This window comes from Xiphias gladius, chromosome 16 (genome assembly GCF_016859285.1).
Source record: "Xiphias gladius isolate SHS-SW01 ecotype Sanya breed wild chromosome 16, ASM1685928v1, whole genome shotgun sequence".
Lineage (NCBI taxonomy): Eukaryota > Metazoa > Chordata > Actinopteri > Istiophoriformes > Xiphiidae > Xiphias > Xiphias gladius.
This window is the reverse complement of record NC_053415.1, coordinates 22,975,380-22,990,722: the sequence shown is the minus strand read 5'-3', so window position 1 is coordinate 22,990,722 and position 15,343 is coordinate 22,975,380. Positions and strand designations below refer to the sequence as shown.

Below are 15,343 nucleotides of genomic sequence, written 5' to 3'. Positions count from 1 at the left end.
AGCTGAAAACCAATCTTCTACCCGTGACCAGTTGGGGTAGATTAAAGGGTCCAAAGGGAAAATTCACTTCTATAAATAAAAAAAATAAAATAAAAAAAACCCAAAACAAATTTTTTGATTACAAAAGTTTTAATGTTCAGGTTAATATACTATTTTTGAAGGACAGCCTTCGTCCAAACCACGTGACATCAAAGCAACCAAAACCCACCCAACAATGTCGACAGTTTTGCCCCCGGTAAACATTTATGACCAAGTTACAAAATAATGCATCTCATGAAGACATCAAATATGAGGAAAAATCACTGAGTGAGCAGATAAAATGAAAACAAACAAAATAGTTTACATGCTGCATATGCAAACTCTTTTTTTTTTTATTGATTATTGCCTATACAATGGTGAGAATATTGAAAACTGCCCATTAAGAGCCTTGACTGACATATTCAAATTGCTTGTTTTGTTTGACCAGCAAAACTCAAATCTCAAATCTGCATCTCGACCTTAATCTACCAACCTGGCTAGACCAGCTGTAAAGCATTTACACTGAAAACTCGAATCTTTTTCCATTTATGTAAACTGCCTTTTGTCTCTTTCCCTTCCGCTCATGGGGGTCAGAGGTGAGGTTCAATACACGCTTATGCTCAGTGCCCTGCTCGAGGACAGCAGAATCGGCGTTGGAATCGGATTCATCTGTCTGGAGGACGGTCCACAGCCACAGGAGTAGTCTTAACGACACCCAACCCACATTTTTACCCAATATCGCAGCGCCGTTTAACTTTTTTACCGTATGCTACGGATCTTCACATCGAACACCAGCAACCCGTTGACGTGGTACTTTTGCTCGCGATTGTCCCGCCTGCTTTACAAAAGACGGTAAAATTAAGGGCAGGTTAACACCCCTCAACTGCAGTTAAACCAGAGAGCACACGGATTCGCGGTCATTGTACCATCACTGTCGGCTGCAGTGCAGCGGGTTGTTCTGTAGTGAATGACTTCCCTGACTTTGATATGCTTCATGGCAGTAGCCTATGAAGTATCACTTCTGTCCTTTTCCTGTTGAAACACAACGAACAAAAAAAGCAAAAATGAACAATAACCCAAACACTGTCCATGAAAAAGGTCATTTAATCATTGCCCCTGTGCTTGACACACTCTCTGAACGTATCACACAATCACAAATACAGTTATTGACATAAGAGCGTTGCTCTGATGAGAACCAGAAACCAGTTCCTCCTTTTCATCTCCAGCTGCAGAGACAATTACAGAATCCTGACACAAAGCAACCGCATCCGAGTTAAGATGAGGATATCTGCTGCAGTGCCTCTGTATCTCACGTTGCCCTGGAGACCAGCAGACTGGTGTCACTTATGGCCATAAGGTGTCAGTGTTACACAAAGAAAAAAAGAAAAAAATGTTGACAACAACCAGCACCTTAAAACATTCAGTGTTTCTCAGGTTCCTACAATCTAATGCCAAGCACACTATATTCATTCAAGCAAGCAAATAGTACTTATATAAAAAAAACTATTTTCATCCACACAGTGCACACAGGGCTTCATACAAAATTGTAAAAGGAGATCTCGTTAAACATAAACTGTTTAAAAACACTGCCAACAAACTGAATAAAATACAACACGGTAAAATGTGATGAAATTAAACCCGGAAAACTAAGGTGAGTCTTATACTGTTTCTGAAAGGAACTGAGCTGCGTGTCAGACGGGCAGGCCATTCCGCACTCTCGGTCCAGAATAACACAGACGGCCCGTTAAGGTTTTACCAGCGTCGTCAGAACCGTTGCACAAAGCCGAAAAGACTGACATCCAGCTGTGTCACCGGAATGCAACCCCTGGGATTCAGGTAATCCCACGCAGTTGCACTACATTACTTCCCAAAAGTGCCAGACTGAAAACACACCGGTGAGCGAGAGAGACATTATAACCTGGCCTCTCTCTCTTTCTCCGTGTTCTGAAGTCGTCGCCAGCGCAACGCAAGCCGCGTGGCGCCGCGCATTCCCTTCGATTGCCCGAGCCCGTGTTCAGCGGCTGACTGCGCGACCGCGCGCTCCGGACGCATTTAGACACGTCCTGGAGACACCGGGTGAAACGCGCGAGTATCTGTCGCCCCCGGTGCGCCACAAAGGGAGGACGCGAATCGTACGTTTTCTGGGTTTTTATGCTTTTTAGATAAATAATATTGACTCCAACCCACGACTTGTGTTATCAAGGGGCAGATAATGTCTACAGGTACTGACTTATCATGCTCTATGCATTAGTATTGCTGTCTTTAAGTTATTTAAGGGACACACTTGGGGGACCCTAAATACCGTGGCGGTGCATTAATCCACGTAACTAATTCATTTCTCCACCGGCTCCATTGGATCGCGGTTCACCTGCAGCGCACACCGGAGATTACAGATCACCGACGGTGTGTTTTTTTTTCTTGTCGGGACCTCGGGTCGCGGCGAGCCGCATGCCGGCGACTCGCGGCTAAAAAGACCAAGGCGCCTCTCTCCGCTCCTCACAGCCACGTGAGCTCTGTTTCACGGCGGAGAGTGTGTTTCCATAAAGCCTCCATTTACGGGCGGCGATGAATGGGGAGCTTTTTTTTTTCAGGCGACGGAGACGGGCGGTGCGCCCTGGTGAGGCGGAAGAATTTTTTTTTTTTTTGCTGAACGCCCCCCCCCTGTCAGTGAATTCATTTCTCATTGCAGTAAAACTCCGTAAGAACTGCGATATCAATGCGGCTACGGAGGTAAACTCCCAGTTTGACGCGTGCAACCCAAAGACTGAACATGTGGCTTTGACGTATCCGTTTCGCGGGAAGGCAGACGTGTGGCAAAGCCGCCGGTGGTATCCTGCATAACTTTTCTTCTCCCCTCCGACGTGACACTGTGGGAATTACTACTTCTAATAAGGTTTTATAAAAATGTAAACCTGAAATCGGTTATCGGGGAACACTCGACGTTGCAGTGTTGAGAACGATGCCATTCTCTCGGATACAAATTTTCCTTTTCTAAGTATAAACATCAGTAAACGTTTCCTTGAAAACATCTTGTGCAGGTGTTCTGGAGCAAACCCCCCTGGGTTATGCAAATAAAGTATAGAGCTGATCAGGGTATCAGGTGACAATGTCTATCAGATGTCTACATTTGTTGACTTATAATTACCTTCTGGGGAAAGCAGCGTTTGCTGTGTTGTCGCTGACACACTCGGTCCTTGTCCTCAAATCAACTCTGGCCTTAAGGAAGCTTCACAACTAACGCAACTGCAAGTTCAAGGAAAAATGTCACAGTCACATTATTCTACCTCTACTCTGCCCCCACCACCAAATAACAAGCTTGTGATGCAATACTGCCGATTAATTAGCGTCTTTTACAAAGGGTTTTCTGATCAATACAGCTGGCTGACAGGGGCCGGGTAAAGCCACGCGTCCCGCTGCACAAACCGCAGCTGATGCTGCACAGCATCACAATAAGACACGAGCAAAATGTCCGAGCGCTGCAAAGAAACTTCGGGGGTTCTCTGAGGATGTGTTGCTTTAGTAGAAAGCTGAAACTCCACCTCTGTTTCTGTTACATTTGGTTGCAGTTTCCCAACTTTATTTCACAATGCTCTAACACTGAAGCTGTTTTGTTTTGGTTTTTTTTGATTGTTGATCGATTTTGTGACCGATCACTGAATGACTGTGGAGACTTTTGGAAAGAAAGGGGAGAAAGCTGCTGTGGAAATTCCCACGTTCCTACTCTGCAGCCACATGGAGGTAGAACTTGTAACCATGTAAAGTTCACCCGGCTTGCAGGGGTCAGCGCTGGCACAAGTGTTCGGATCACTAAAATGAGACGCCACTATATGTGGACCAAGGTTAAGCAATCAAATGAAAAAAAAAAAAAAACACAAATATTAAAATCCCTGTCCAGCAAAGTTTGACTCGCTTTGTGTCATTTTTTTCGCATCTCTCACAACCAGGCTGTAAATTCAATTCTAAACCCCACTAGAAAGATCAGCCCGCCCTGGACACTGAATATCTGTTTTACACCATTACACGTCTATAAACTTTGTAGTGGCACATTACATGCTCTATACAGTATCAGGGGTGAAGATCTCAAAATAAAGTGTGACCTAACCCATTTGCCAGAAGGGGCCTGTGAGGTATAAAACGTCTCCTTTTTGGGTATGGTAAAGTTCGGGACCCCTGGTCTACAGCCCGGCGGCAAGCCTGCTCTGCAGAGTTTCGGTCACGGGGTGAGGGAGGGGGGTGAATCCGCAGGCCTCCGCTCACCACGCCTCGGCAACGGTAAGTTCGTCAGCCATATTGACTGTCTGCGCCTCCTCTCCGGTCGCGGGAGCCTGGCGGAGGAGTCTCCACCGCCGCCGCCGCCGCCGAAGCCCGTGTCGCCGTGCGCACTCCGCACGCACCGTGTCCGGCGAGCAGCGCGGAGGACGGGGAGGTGAAACGCTCTATTTTTACTCGCTGTGGATATATAAAGCACTGCTGCCAGCTGGAGGAGGGGGGGTGACAGTCGGACACATCCTCGGCGCAGCCAGGCGTTGGAGGTGAGTTTGACCGCCTTCCTCTCTGCCTGCCTTCCCTTAAGCCGTTCAAACGAGGGGGGGGGGGGGGTATTTTCCTCTCCGGGCTGGAGAGCGGCAGGCTAACGGCGTCTTTATTTCATTTTATTTTTTTTTTTTTCCGTACGCAGGCCCTTTAACGAGCCGTGGCGTTTATAACTCACTTGTTTGGGGGGGGGACACACCTATTTGACAGGCAGGTTGAAACGCCGCTTGGTCAGAGGGCGGTGCGGCTTGAATTTTGGCTCCGGCTCCGGGAACTCTTACCGGCTTCGTGCACATTTCCGGACGGGAGGACGGGTGAGTAAAGTGGTGCTGTGTCATTTTAAAATGTTGTGCAACGGACCGGGGCTTATATTAGTAGTCAGGGTAATTAGATGCTCCCCCCCCCCAGCATGACCTGAAGGCGGTTCGGACACCACGTTAAGAGTCGCACCTCCGGTTTCTAACAAACTGTTTTGTTTTCTAACTGCTACTCGCTGATTTATTTCACCGGTCACCTGGGAGAGCGTGGACGTTGCCCCGGCTTTGGTGTTGAGATTCGGCGGTTTCGTGACGCACTGTCGGGTTGTTTTTTTTTTGGGGGGGGGGGTTTCTTTTCTTCTCTTTTCATGTGGGATAGCTCCGCGGCTCTCTTGCAAAGCTCGGAGCGGAAACCGTGCCCCTTGCGCCGCAACTTTCGCAGCGACTGCGGCTGCTGCTGCTCTTCTTTCCGCAGCAGCGTAGAAAACCGCAGCTGCTACATCAACATTAGCAAGGTTGTCACACTGACTCGCTCCTCGTGCTCAGGCAGCTCTGGGGTATTTGTGGGCCATTCAAACATTTTTTTTTTTTTTTTTTTTTTGCACCTGCCTCTAAAGCCACAGAGGCCGATTCTAAAAAACACGTTACGATGATAAACAACACAGGTGTGTACCTGCGCGTGAGATAGTAAAATTGCCGGTTCGGGCTCGGTTCCCCGCGTAACCATGTTGGTTTGAGTGAGTTGAAGCGACTTTACCCTCCGTCCTGGAGGACCGGGGGAGGGTTTGCACCGCGTGTGACACACGCCGCTAGCTCGGCCTCTGCGCGTAAACAGCGGTCCCGAATGCGGTCACATCAGCGCGCCCTCACACGATGCCAGCGGTCCATCTGGCAACGAACACACGCTCCGTCGGCGTCGGTAAAATTACGAGTCTGGGATTGGACTCGTTACCGCGGGGGGAGGGAGTTTATTGGCTATCATCGGCGCCTGTCGCTCTTGGCCCCGCCCCCTCCGGGGACCAAATTACAACTCATTTGCCAGAGAGAGGCTCCGCGGTTTTAGATTTCTCTCAGCCGCGTCTGCTTCTTTCTTTCTTCCTTTTTTTGTTTTTGTTTGTCGTGACCTGTTGTATAGCACACAATTAGAGAAGGAGAACGTTGTCTTATCCTGACCAGACGTCCGTATTTGTTTTAATTTCTGCAAAAACAAAAACAAAAACCAGACAAACAAATAAGAGAATTTAAATTTTCTGTTGTTCTGGTGTTATTAGACCTTAGCGCAGGTTTAAATTCAGTTAAAGTCACTCCTGTGGGTTACTAATAAGCCCTAGAGTTTACTCATATCCATTTCGAATAAAAAAGATCAACTGTTTATTTGTCATATACCAGAACAGTGTTCGGATTACCAAAACCAAAACTTAAGTTTTAAGTGACATAGTGTCCCAGAACATGAATCGTTTTATGAATTTTTTTTTTGCTCTGCCAAGAGCGTAACCGTGTGGGAACCAGGGAGACAGACCCTTTGGGAAGGAGGCTGGAGCCCGACCTGGGACCTTCAACCAAGCAGCATCCACAGCAGCGTATCTGCCAAAGAGCATGGGGACAAATAGGCCACGGTTTACTTAATGGAGAAACAAATTCAAGCTAGTTTTTTTTTTTTTTAAACAAATAACTAGACCCTTTAAATAGAGAAAGCAAATTGGCCTCAGACTCAGCACGTGAAACTGGCTGAATCTAGGCACATTTCTTCACACACCAGCTGCCACAGTGAGTCTGTATGAAGCCGGTCGTCGGTGTCACGGTGTTGGTTGCGATGCCTGAGCAGCTCCTCGTGCTGAATGGTCGGCAGTTTGGCTCACTGAGCTTGTTGGAGGAAATCTGTATCTACCTTTCTGTCTCTCGGAGTTCCCATCATTTGCTATTTCCAGTTTACATTCGCACTTCAAATGTCTAGAGGAAATTTTTGAAATTGGCTCTTATTTTTGTATGTTTGTTCTATCAGCTATGGTTACATGCCCAGTCCAGTTAAACCCAAAATAAAAGAGAGGATGAAACGAAAGTGAATGTGCCAGAAATACCCGTTATAGTCATCCACTTTATTGTAAAAGTGCATGCATGCATTAATAATAAGTACAGTAGGTCAAAGGTTGAACCGGGCTTTTGCTCTGCACTGTAGTGGGCATTGCAATGTACAGTTTGTCATTTTAACAGTTTAGTTATCATTTCCAAATCAGTGAAATCATTTCTTTTGTTTAAATCTGTTTCATGGACTTTTATGTTCCTGGCCAATCCTTAAAAGCAAAAATGCCAAATATTCACTGTTTCCAGTTGCTCCAATGTTAAGCTTTTACGCCGTGACCGTGAACTGTGGTCTGAAATTCCAACCAGCACTTTTCTGACAGTTTTACATGCACGGTGTCTGGGCCATAATTAATTGATTAGTCGAGGAAACAATCTGCAGGTTAAATGATAATAAGAATAATCACTAGCTGTGGTTCTAAAATATACAACTGCAGGTGTTTTCCTTGATTTGTATCAGTTGGTGACAGAGAGCAAATGCTTTAGTTTCACAACCCACATCGCAGCCAGGGTCACGGAAAGACGCTATCTAGTTTCTCTTCCCGTCCTTCACTTTTAGCATCTCGCTGTCACATCTTCTGTCTGATTTCTGTGACTTTCTTTTTCTCGATCGGCCTCTCCGTCGTCCCCGTGCCGTGTCTGTGACACAAGTAACATTATGCGGGAGGTTGGTTTAATTTCAGTTCATTCCGGGGATTCAGATTTTCCTCCCTGGCCCTGCATTCGTCCATCCGTATGCAGAGTAGTCTGGTGGTCTCAGGTTTAACCTTCGCAACAGGTAGTGTTCAGTCCACCGTCAGTCCTGTGTTCTTGTGCAAAACACTGAACATCGACCCCCTAATTGCCTTTAAGGTAACGTGGATGAGCGTCCAGCCTCATGTAGAAGCACAGGGGAGTTGATGATGCCATTAATTTCAGATTCCCATTCATTTTAACAGCTGTTCAAACCTGTTTTGTCACAGTCTGTTTAGCCAAGTGAATATTTATTGCAGTAAATATAGATCACATGAATGAGTGCACCATCCTGTTGTTGTTGGACCCATCAGAAGATTAATAAACAAAGATGGAAAGGAAAAACTTGGCAGGAAATACCGATGCTTGTGGCTACTCCAGGTCTGTTTCTTCTTTCATTTCTAATGTACTGTAGAACAATGAGCATTCGTGCCATTCTGAATTTAGAGCTTTGTCCCCGTGGGAGAGCAAGATTTACTGTATGTTCAACAACAAACCAGTGTTGGACGGCTCGGGAGCATCATTTGCCACACGGGCTTAGAGGTTTGTTAGCCCTGTACGTGACCTCAATTACCCTCGATGCAACTTTGTCAGTCCATTGGTATCCATGTGTTTGGTTTTAGCTGCTTAACTTTAACTGCTGCATTTGACCGTCAAGATCCAGACTGATGCTCCATATGTTCCATCCTGTCCTGCTCATTCTCCATCTTTTCCGCCTCCCTTTTCCTCCTCTTCTTATAACTACGCCAGTCTGCAAGTTTAACACGTCTGGAGGTGACACTGAAAAGGGGTCACGGCTTGCAGCATGTAGTACATCTGGGTAAATTTGAAGAATTTCCGAAATCACGTCTTTTTAAGTAGCGTGGAAGTAGAATCCGTATTTCAGCTTGAAGGAGAATACCCAAATAACTACCATCCGCTTACACCTTCCATTAGTGCCAGTCAATTCCCAAAACATAGCTATATTTTAACTGTTAGTTAAATTCTCCTGCCAAGACGTTCTCATTTTGAGAAACCACTCCAAGGTGATGTGATAGGCCGCCAATTTGTAGTTGAAAAAAGGATAAATGTCTATATAACCGGGTTATATTAATGTCAATGTACACCATCCCCTACATGTTGGTAGCCAGAGGTTTCAAGTTTACTGTGAAAGTAAAAATAACTAAGTCACTCATTAGACAGGGCACCATCAGGGCCTTCTGGTACAGGCCGAATCGTCTCTCGGTTCCAGAGCCTGGCGCTCTGGTTGACCCGCTGATTTGGCAGCAGTGTCCCCCGTCTCTCCCGCCTCGGCACCGTTCCCTCCTCAGTACACTCTGGCTCAAAATGATTCGGTGCAGTCGTCGTTCTGCAGAAAGCGCAATCATCGGAGCTCCTCGTCATCATATTCACTGCCTGACATTTTCTTTTGAAAGCGTCACTACTTTGCAGACTTACCTTTTTACCAACTGCTGTTTATTTACTAACTAGTATGCGGATTTGCCAGCTCTGATCTTCCAATGAGAGCGCCCATCTGAGTTTGACGTGCTGTCGTGTAGCTAAAACTGCGCTCACACTCTGAGGTCAACAAAGCAGCTTTCACACGGCATTAAATAAAACTAGCTGTCAAAACTATGACAAGGTTTTACAACACTTACATTGGCAGTCCATGTTGAGTTTCCTTACACCACAGCTTCTGAAACCAACGTTGTGCGGCAGCTGAATGGTTGAGGCCCGTTGTCAGACCTTCGCTTGGGCTCGTGAACGCGCCACTACGGATGATTCGAAGTTGATTCTGCGATTTTAACACTATTAAAACTATAGAATTGAGTAACCCAAACAAAAACCGGTAGGGGTGTGTGTTTCGTTATGATGCATTAGCTATGTTGAGCAAGTTTCATGTCTCTGAGTTGTTTTTGATAGCGTACTGAAAAAGAGCTGAAACCAGTGAGCTTCTGGAAGGCAGGGAAAATGCATTTAGAAATGAAACGGCTGAATGTAAGTTGTGGGAACACAGGAATCACTGGACCGATGGTCCTCTAAGTGGCAACATCAGTTTGCAGCGTGTTTGTGTTTGTGGTTTCACAGTTCACACCCTGGGCAGGCCATTCTCGCATCCGTACACTCAATGACACGTTACTTTGTACAAGGGGAGTCTTGTTGTCAAGCGAAGCAACTGGTACAGTTTCCTGCTGTTATAACAGCTGTTGGAATGTGTGTGTGCGTGTGTGTCTGTGTGTGTGTCGTCTTTGGCACTTAGCAGGAGATGTTGTTTCCCCTTCAAACACAAATGTAATGACACAGATACCATCAATAGTGAAATATTCTTCCACTGAAGAGGACATACTGTAACTTGCACATACTTTTAACATGGAGATCAGGCAGATCTTTCTTATCTTTAAAATGTCTGTCTGTTGATGTTTGGACGCCTCAGCAATCAAACAAAAACACAAGAACACATGCGCACACACACACACACACACACACACACACACACACACACACACACACACACAAACGCACAGGAACTTAACCTCAACCCATTAACCAAAGCAATGTTTAACAAACACTGAGCTTTCACTTTCTCAGTGAAAGTTCATTTACTTTAGACACTCTTAAATCAGATTCAAAAATGTGCTCAAATCAATGAAAGTTAAAAATTACATTATAAGAAAAGAAGCAAAATATTAATTTGTGCAGTGATTTAAAAATCCACAAAGTAAACCAAGTAAGAAAAGCCAAAGAAGTTAAAATTTAAAGATGACGAGCAGAGACAGAACTGAAAAAACTGCCACCATCTAAATTCCAGCAGAAAACAGCTGAAGGACAAACATACGAACATCAAGTCACAATATAGGTCGGGCATCAAGAACTGATAACAAATGGGGATTTGTTAAGAGACACCCTTTTGAATTTTGCTGACCACTGTTAAAACTTAATTGAACCTGACAAACTGTTTCCTGAAGCACGGTAGCTGGTGCCAGCACATCCATTAGAAACATACATAAACAGCCAGTATTCAACGTGTACATGGCAAAAACAGGGAATATTTATATTTGCTTTATTTGATCTTTTCGCCAAGAGACCCAAAACAACTTTTACTGTTTAGAGAAATACTATTTTTTTTTTTAAGGCCTAAACCTGCTGAAAGTTACGGTGGTTTGTGTTTTTATGATTTATGAATTTCTTGCTCAGATAGCACACCTTAATTTACAACCAGTCAGAATGGATAAGGAGAATTAGAATAGGAATCTATCGAATCTGAGCAATAACCGGTGTTACTCAGTGCGTTCTGAGAGGAATGCGTGGGAGGAGGCGCAGGAATGTGTGAAGCAGAGGCACAGGTGTGTAAAATAAAACGGTGCGTTGAGACTGATTTGGAGCAAAGCGAGCGAGCGAGATGAAAGAGTGTAATGTGCACAGGGAGCAGAGATTCTTTCTTCGTGAGTGGTGACCTGGAAGCTGTATCCGCTCAGGGGCGACCCTCTGGTTTCACCGAGTGAAGGGACACACACACACACACACACACACACACATCCTGAAGCCTTATACATCCATTTTTACGAGGTAGGGAGCTGCTAAACAGAGCAGACCTGTGTTCTTCTGGAAATTTCCAGAAGCTTCCAGCTACAGCACACACTAGAGGTTACTCTTAGGTGTGTGTGTGTGTGTGTGTGTGTGTGTGTGTGTGTGTGTGTGTGTGTGTGTGTGTGTGTGTGTGTGTGTGTGTGTGTGTGTGTGTGTGTGTGTGTGTGTGTGTGTGTTTCACCAGGTCACGTGCTTCTGTAGAGCCCGCAGCATTAAAATCTATTACATTTTGTAGATGGTAATCAATTTCACCTTGCTGGATGGAGAACAAAGCAAACGTTATCGTCACTGTCAGACCCGAAGAGCCAACACAGAAAAAAAGAGAGGCTGCACGAAAGAACGAGATGAGGTGTAAAGTTGGAAGAGGCATTTTGTCCAGAAGATATTCATCTCGCTCTGGCTATTTAAAAAAAATTGCAGTATGGATGAATAAAAACCGGCATAATATCTTCCCACTTTAAGCAAGAACCACCATCTCCAACTTTCCACATTCCAGTTTTCAAAGGAAAGCAGTGAAAAAGCTTTAAGTCTGTTCATTACTTTATCTCCTGGCTGCAGGTATATGGGTCAAGGCAAGCTATGAATCCTTATGTGTCTCCCCCTTGCTCACTCTCTCTAACTTTTTCCTCCTGCAGCGCTCTTGTTCTACTCCTCACTCTCCCACTGTCTCTCACCATTGTTAATGTGAGATGGAAAGATGTGGCACAGGGAAAGCAGCTATAGACGGTGGAGGAGATTGCTCTCACCAAAGGCTGCATATTGTGCCGTTTTATTAAGTCTACCTGTTTTTAGGTTTTACGCGTTCAGCCCAGGGGCTTACCTCTGATAAGGGTTCAGCGTGGTGACCCGCATTTGTCGCTGATATTAAATTGGATATACACATTTAGGATCTGTGTGGTGCTTTTATCTTTCCAAGGAAGGAACCGGTGGATTTAGAGGTGTAACAGTGAATTTGCTGCAACTGTGTGTCGATTTATAAATGATGCTGATTCAGTGTAGTGATCTGCTAAAAGCTAATCTAATCGAATTGTTCTGGTTTTAGCAGTAATTGATATGAATAATCATAATAATTAATTTTGAACCGCCGCTACTGCCTCCGCTGCTAGAACTACGAAGCTGAAACTGGTACGGTTACTACTACAGGGTTTGGGCGTTTTTGTTGCGTAAACTTGAGGCTCTTGGCAGGTTTGGGTATTTTTTTTAAATGAAACTTCTCTGCCTGTCTCCTCCAATCGTCTGGGAACGCGCACGTCATTTGCTGCAAGTAAGATACACAATGCCTGGTGGGAAGAAGGAACAAGAGTGTAGTCAGTGCGTTACATTAACCTGGGCTGCTGGAGGTCAGTAATGGAGGAAATAAAGCACAATTGAACGTTACGCGTCACGTTCGTGCTCAAACCTGGCAGTGACTGGCAGTCTGGTTGAGCAGAACCTGGTCTTTCAGACGCAGGTCTGTGCAGAACTCGGCCACTACTTCCACTGTTACATCTGCCGATGTCGGTCGTATTAACATTACAGCTACGACTGCTAATGTATTGACTACAACTATTACTACGGCTATTACAGCTGAGAGAAAGGATAGAGTTCGGGATAGAAGATGATAAATGTTATGAGCTCTGTTGAAAATATCTCTGCTTAAAAATTAAACACTCTTTAATTTTCTGAAGTCTCCAATGTTCGGTGTCAAATTGTAATGTTATATTATAACAATCCTGGGGTAGTTGAGCTGCTTTTGTGCCATTAGAATGAGGCAGTTCTGATTGCTGCTGCTGACTTTGAACAAAGACGTAATCCAGGACCCATATACCTTAAGGATTTGACCCCAAAAGAACATTGTGATGGAAGTTCGCGCTGTGCTGTGCACAGATTTGCAGGACATGCCCCACAGCTATGTGGCACATCAAAGTGAATTTCCTGAAGAGAGAGAATTAGGGCTGAATTAGGCCACGTCTTCTCAAAGTATTTTCATAATGCTCTCTGATGTGATTATAAAGTTTGCACTTTGCCTGGAGAATATTCAGTGCATTTCAAATATGCAGAAATCCCTTTTCTCCGCCTGGAGTAGGATTCTAATGGAAATGGAAACATATAGAAAAGTTGAAGAGCTATTAAGAAATCTGTGACCTACACTGACCAGTGTGAAGTAAAGTTAACAATAGTGTGTAATTAACAAAGTTGTTAATTGATACAACTTCTTAAACTAAACAGAGGAGAGGTCCAACATACAGATATGATAATAACATTAATAGTAAAAGTAATTTGCTTTTTGTAGCCTCTGCAGCAGAAATGTAGTGCTGACCTCTATTTAGTGAGTTTATGTGGAGTCTATTAAATTGATTATAATCAGTGTAAAGCCAGATTTATGCGTCTCTGTCTACGAGTGTTAAATCAGGTGATTGTTGGAACTTTAACACCACATGGACATGTTTTTTGAATGAATGGTAAGAAGTCAATTTCCAGAAATCCTGTTAGTCAAGTCCACCAAAAACTATGACTTATTTTAACAATATGAAGCAAATCACAATATTACGCAGCACCGAGACAAGCCCCTTTGAAAACATATTGAAAAATGTTGAAAAAAAAAATACTAAGTCTGTTTTTCAACCCTTATTTTTCATTTAAAAATCATCAATCAGGTTTGCTATAACATTTTAGAAATAAAAATATGTTGAACTTTTTCACATATGCTTTGACTCAGACCCACTGATCTACAAATTTGACCGGTATGTCATTGTCATATTAAACAGTTCAAACCTCTCTAATACCCGGAACCTAACTCCGACCAATTTAGATTCAAAAACCCTCCAGTTTAACCTTAGGTTTCATTTGGTTTCTGCCCTCAGACTGAGCTTGTGATTGAGCCTGCAGTAATTCTCTGTGCTGACACTTGAGAAAGGTCTATTTCTGGCCTCAGACATCACAAAGATCCAGCACCTATGGGACACCTACCAACTGCTCTCTCGATTTTTACATCCCAGTCATTTAGCTGACTGGCAGTTCTAGATAAAGCCACACGGTCTAGACATCTATCGCTGGAAACAACTAACAGTAAGCAGGTCAAGGGTCACCTTAGAGAGATCATGTAAATGGCTTCTCAGAAAAAGTAAAGAAGAGGAAGCTATGTTCTTTTCTTTCTACATATCTGTCTCTATTCCTCTCTCTACGGTATCTATTATCTGAGTCCTCATCTTTCCTCTCAGCTACCCCAGTTCTCTCTGTAACTGCCTGTTCGTTCTTCTGTCTCTTCCTTTCTGCACTCTACGTTTCTCATTCGTCTTCCCCAAACTGCCACTCAGTATGTTCTCTAACTTCATGTGGACTCTGGAGAGGCTGTTTGTAACTTTGCATCAGTCTAGCTTAACTCGTACTTGAATGGTGAAGGTATTTAGCCTGATAATCACACTGAATTTCCACTTTATTTTCACGTCATTATTCACTCCGACATTGCGTTCAATTTAGCAGTTTTCTGTTTGGCAGGGTGTGTATTTAGCCCTTATCAATGAGTGTCATTTTCAGTCAGCATAAAAGTGGTTGGAGGTAGCAGTTGCTGGGAGCAGTTAACTCAGCATTTGTAGAGTTGATTGAAGGTAATATGTCAGCTTTAGAGAGTTGTTGACTTTCACCTGCGCAGCTTGTACGACTGCGTCGATCTCATTTGCGCTTGTTTCCATTTTTATGGCCACTTGTTTTTCTGGTTCTGGCACTGGGAAATTATACCCCTATTCTTAATCTCGCCTACAAAGCTCTGATTGGCTCTGTTGTTTTTCCAAGTGGGGAGCCAGCTGTCAATTAGCACACCAGACTTATGCATTTAAAACGATGAAAAAAATTCTGAGATGTGGATAGCAATTCAGAGATAACTGATTAATGGTTTGAGGTATAATTTGTCAAGCAAAAATGCAAATCATTTGCTGGTTCAGGTTTTTCATATGTGAGGATGTGCGGCTTTTCTCCGTTTTTGTACCATTGTAAACTGAATATCTTTCGACTTGGGATAGTTGATTGACTGAACAGAACACTCAGTTTGAAGACTTGAGCTGGGCCACTAAGTGTAGAGAGAAACAAATGGAAAACAAAAGATTCGGAGATACAGAAAAGCACACTGAATGACTGCATCTGATGTTTACGTTATTTGTTTGTTTACATTGGTGCATTTG

General features: G+C 44.1%; 1 protein-coding gene and 1 long non-coding RNA gene across 3 annotated transcripts in view; one reads left to right on the top strand and one right to left on the bottom strand.

Moving 5' to 3' along the window:
- Window positions 1–1,202: 1,202 nt before the first annotated feature.
- LOC120801914 lies at window positions 1,203–5,675 on the bottom strand. The gene is made up of 3 exons (XR_005709153.1): window positions 5,482–5,675; window positions 3,164–3,261; window positions 1,203–1,337 (listed from the first exon to the last, which is right to left on the bottom strand). It is a non-coding gene; the product is annotated as an uncharacterized LOC120801914 (long non-coding RNA).
- The window catches only part of LOC120801913 (radixin-like), a 40,320-nt gene continuing 29,190 nt past the window's right edge, over window positions 4,214–15,343 (top strand). Inside the window, exons 1-2 of one of the 2 annotated variants that reach the window (XM_040149250.1) lie at window positions 4,214–4,550; window positions 4,762–4,865. The gene's annotated coding sequence lies outside the window, so the exon portion shown is untranslated. The remainder of the gene's footprint in view (window positions 4,551–4,761; window positions 4,866–15,343) is intronic. The other variant, XM_040149249.1, reaches the window with a different exon arrangement.